Below are 5173 nucleotides of genomic sequence, written 5' to 3'. Positions count from 1 at the left end.
TGCACACAGGCTACGCAACTCCAAAGTAACCCAAGTGCTCCTTTAAGGGATGACTAATATTTTGTTATGTGTGAATGTCATCAGTTTCATCACCTGACAAAATTACCTGGAGAGTAGCAGTCTGTGAAGAATTTTATGTTGGTTTTCAGCCAGATAGTATCAGTTGAGTATAACTGTAGTGTTTCTTTCAATTATTCAATACCTTAAATTTACTGGCTATTGGAAAATTAAAATTCTGAGTGGCTGATATTGTTTATCTTAGCTATCTTTGTAATGACACAATGACTTAAGATAATTCCACTACAGCATTTCTAATAGTTATACCTACCTATGAGAATGGAGGTAAGCATATCATCCATAATAATGAGATTCACTAGTGTCATGCCTTCCTAAAATTTTTTGAAATGCTGGCACGAATAGGGAAGTAACCCTTTATTTCCAAGCAGAAATACTTAGTGCCTTGCAGTTAGGATTTAGTGAAAGACTCATTTCTAAAAATCTGACAGTAAGTAGACACTGGGATTGATATAATCTCCTTGTTGGCATTTAGTGTGTCAGTGTCACCCTTGTTTTGTCTATAAAATTGTACCTGGGAAACTAAAATATTATGGCATTAAGAGGACATTTGTTGTATAAATAACAAATGGAGAAAATTAGCTAATTTGTCTACAGCAGACCATCAACCTTAATTGTTTGCTTGTTACAGTTGTTTTAGCATTGGTTCAGTTAGCTGAATTTTCTTTCTGAGTTATTAAGTGTGAAATTTAGAAAATTCAACTTATTTGCTAAGCATCAAACGTTTTTAAATATTAGTTGTGTCACAAGAATCATGGTGACTGCAAAGCTTATCATACAATCCATATGTACTTGTATGTGAGTGAGCTAAATGGTAGTTACAATTACACATATGTTATTTGGGATTTACAGAAAAACAAACTGTCAGCAGATACTTTGGCAAGCTTCCTCCTTCTGGGATTGTGTGATTAAAGAAGCCATTGAAATTAGGGTCCAAAATGGCCCAACAAAGGTAGTGGCCTACAAGCTGAATCAGATGTGAAACCCTGCACTGACCCTAGAAAAAGAAAAGTGTTCCCCTTCAGTGAGATCCACATCCAGCACTGATAGTGCAGACATTGGAGATCACAGACTGCAGCTGGGTGCCACTACCTCCTCCCCCCACCATCTACCATAGCGACTACAGAGATAGTGACAGGAACAGAGTGATGTAGGGGTAATGGCCAGTTACATGGGACTCTAACAAGAGCAGAGCAGCAGTCATTAGGAACAACCTGAAGATGACAATGAGTCTGTTTGCCAGAGTATCATGGGAACTCTTGGTGGGACCACAGGCAGACACCCAAGAATTCCACAAGTGAGGAATCCCCCAAGAAAACCTCAGATCACAAGGAGCTAAGCATTTTTAACTGCTTGTTCACAATGTACATATTTGCTAATGAAATTTCTCATTAAAAAAAAAAAACATTGGTTTGAGAAGAATGTTAATGTCCACATCTACAACACAAGAACAAAAATTAACCAATAGCACTCATTATTAAAGCTGTCAGTATCTCAGAAAAGAAATTAAATCACTGGTACAAAAGTCTTTGACAATTTGCCCTGTAACATAAGATGTCAGACAGGTGTTATTGGTAGTGCGATCTACCATCTGAAAATGGGTTTGGTCTAGCTTTCCAAGCTATTGCGTCCTGTGCAAGCCTCTTTATCTCTGCATACCACCACAGCCTATTACTTAAACATAATATTTAAAATTCAGAAAAGGGTGCTGAGGTGTCACAGTACAGCTGTTTTACAGTTCACAATAAATGTTCAAATATACCATCACCAACTTCAGTACATATGTGACTAGTATTATTGGAAGCAAAAGGTGATTGCCATTTAAACAGGTACAAAATCAACATATGTGGCATTGTTGCCAATGTGGAGATTGCAGACATACTGTATATGAAATGGGTACACATTTTCCACATGTAATGTTGTCTATAGAAAGTCACCATGTGCTGGTAGTAGTACTATGCTGCACTGTTTCAGTAATGTGTTGCTGTTCTTGCAGAGGTTGTTGAACTTCATATTCAGAGGAAAAATGGGAACTCAGAAGAATACCTGTTTCACACAATGTGCTGAAACTCTGGTAAACTTCTATGAACAGAAATTTGGTTTGTCAGATAGTGCCAATGGTATTCTTTGACTGCAGCAGGAGTACTACCACTGCATAAGCTGTAAAATACACTACATATATTTTTTCTCCATGAGAGCAGATTGCGCCATTTTAATCAGTGTATGTACAAAAACAGTTAACTGATTCTTCTCTCTGAGACACTCTCAATCCCTTGCACTACTTCACTCACAACACACCATGGACACATGTGCGCACTACAGATTAGTTTAATGAGAGAAGGACATGCCAAACAAAGAGGTTGAAAGCAGTGAGATAGGATGAGCTAGAATAAAACATCAAAAAGGTTGAATTAGTAAGACAAATACGTGCATGCCACTAGCCCAAAACAAATATACATTAAATGGTTCTATCTCGGAAACCATTCAGAAAAGCATAAATGTTATTTGAAGTTTCACGCTTCAAATGAGTATTTCTGTCATATCCTTGAATATTGACCATTCCTCCTGGAACACCTAGTGTTTATCAAAATATTATGGTAGTGAGAGCAAGTGATAAACACTTCCTAAATAAAGACATGCCTGACCATGAAACAAGAGGAAAGGAAAATTACTGCACAAGGCAGTGAAATCTTAAACTGACAATGAATGCTCCAGATGAAGCTGGCAAAAGATTTCTTCACAAGCTACAAAACTCAATTAAGACAGAAAAGGAATTCAGATTTTTCAAAAATTATTTAAAAGTGTATGTCTCAGTAAAACGTGCATACAACATGTGTGAGTATTAAAATGAAACTAAATGTTAATGCTATATTGCAACAGAAACTATGTAATAACCTTTTATGTGACTGTAAAGTATAATCCTATTTCCTTTTCTGTACATTTATTGTGCATATGATGTATTTTTACATAAAATATGCAAAACCTTTTTATTTGCCTATAAAATGTAATCCTGAATTCTTTATTGTCTTTAGTTTAATGTATCATGGTAAATGCAGTTTGATCACATATGTTACAACTGCCTTAGTCTGTCAGTCTACAAAATTGCATAGCATAACCATTACTCTCACCTGAAAATTATCAGTTAGACTCCATGGACAAACAATAAATAAATATCAGTTTGAACCTGCTCACTACATTCAAGCCTTGGCCTTCGTCAGTAGCTTTTACTCCTCCCCCCATATTGTATTGTATTGTATTGAACTGGGGACTAGAAACGTCTCCACCGTAGCCCTAAGTGATTCACAACCCCACAAGAGGCTACAGCAGTCCACTCATCCCACCGCCACCCCACACCGAACCCAGGGAATTGTGCGGTTTTGCCCCCAGTGAAACCCCCCCCCCTCCCCCCCCACACACGGGATCGTCACACACCAGACGAGTGTAACCGCAAATGTTTGTGTGGTAGAGTAGTTATGGGGTACACGTATGTGGAGACAGTGTTTGTGCAGAAATTGCTGGCATAGTGTAACTGAGGCTGAATAAGGGAAACCAACCCACATTCACTGAGGCAGATGTAAACCCCCCCCCCCCCCTGACTTACTTCATTTATGCAATTGACAATTCCATGATGCTGAGTAGATGTCCTACTAAGCAAACTCATCTTCTAGTAGAAGTACATCATAAATTTCTGTTTTTCATAATCCGATTCAGTACCTCCTCTTTTGTTATTTGATTTCCCTATCTAATCTTGAGCATTCTTCTTGAGCACCATATCCTTTCTCCCATTCCATATTCTCTTACTATGTTCATTTTGTGTCAATAAAAATGTACTGAAACTTACCAAAAGATAAAACCTTGGTCTTTCGTGGGCAAGTGCCTTACCATCTGTGCTGTGCAAGGACAACGCACAGCCCATCCTCACAGCTTTGCATCCACCAGTACCTCATCTCCTACCTCCCAAACTTCACAGAAGCCCTGCTATGATACTTGTAAGACTAGCATTCTTGGAAGGAAAGCAAAGCTCTTAAGTTTGAGTTTTGGTATGGCACACAGTTTTATTGCACCAGGAAGTAACATACCAGCACACACTCCACTGCAGAGTGACCATTTAATTCTGAAAACATCCCTGGGCTGTGGCTAAACCTTGTCTCCTCTTCCAAGTCTCTCAGGAGAACTTCTGTGAAGTTGAAAGGTAGGAGATAAGGTACTAGTGGAAGTAAAGCTGTGAGGGCGGGTCATGAGCTGTGCTTGGGTAGCTCAGTCAATAGAGCACTTACCTGCAAATGTCCCAATTCTGAGTCTTGGTCCAGCACACGGTATTAACCGGCCAGGGAACGTCATAACAGTGAATACTTCACTGCAGAGTGAAAATATCATTCTGGAAACATCAATAAGATTGTGGCTAAGTCATATCACCACAATAGCCTTTCTTCCAGGAGTGCTAGTCCTGCAAGTTTCACAGAAGAGCTTCTCTGAAAGTGGGAAGGAAGAAGACGAGGCACTGGTGGAAGTAAAGCTTTAAGGACATGTCATGAGTCATGCCTGGGTAGCTCAGTTGGTAGAGCACTTGCCCTCAAAAAGCAAAGGTCCTGAGTTCAAATCTCGGTCTGGCAGGAAGTTTGGAATCATTGCACACTCTACTGCAGTGTGAACATTTCGTTCTGGAACCCCTGTACTGACCTGACCAGAAACTGTGTTCTTCCTGCCACTACACTTCACTAATTCACACAGTATGTAACTTCAACCTATCCATTTCCCTTTCTAAACTCTCCAGTCTACCTACCTGATTAGGGGATGTAGCATTCCACACTCTGACCTGTAAAAGTACAGTTTCATTATTCCTGATGACAACATCCTCTTGTATAGTCCCTGCCTGCAAATCCAACTGGAGAACTGTTTTTCCTCTGGAAATTTTACTCAAGAGGGTGCCATTATCATTTAGCAATGCAGCAGAGCAGCATGCTGTTGGGAAGAATAATTAGGGCTGTAGTTTTCCCTTGCTTTCAGCCATTTGCAGCACCAGCACAGTGAGGCTACATTACAACGTCAAGTTGGTCAACCATCCACAGTGTTGCAACTACTGAAAAGGTTGCTGCCA

At 39.5% G+C, this 5173-nt stretch overlaps 1 non-coding gene across 1 annotated transcript; it reads left to right on the top strand.

Annotated features, from left to right (window-relative positions):
- The first annotated feature begins 4614 nt into the window (after positions 1-4614).
- Positions 4615-4689, top strand: Trnal-caa. The gene has a single exon. It is a non-coding gene; the product is annotated as a tRNA-Leu (tRNA).
- Positions 4690-5173: the final 484 nt, after the last annotated feature.

Source organism: Schistocerca piceifrons, chromosome 1 (assembly GCF_021461385.2).
Source record: "Schistocerca piceifrons isolate TAMUIC-IGC-003096 chromosome 1, iqSchPice1.1, whole genome shotgun sequence".
Lineage (NCBI taxonomy): Eukaryota > Metazoa > Arthropoda > Insecta > Orthoptera > Acrididae > Schistocerca > Schistocerca piceifrons.
This window is presented reverse-complemented; position numbering and strand designations above follow the sequence as displayed.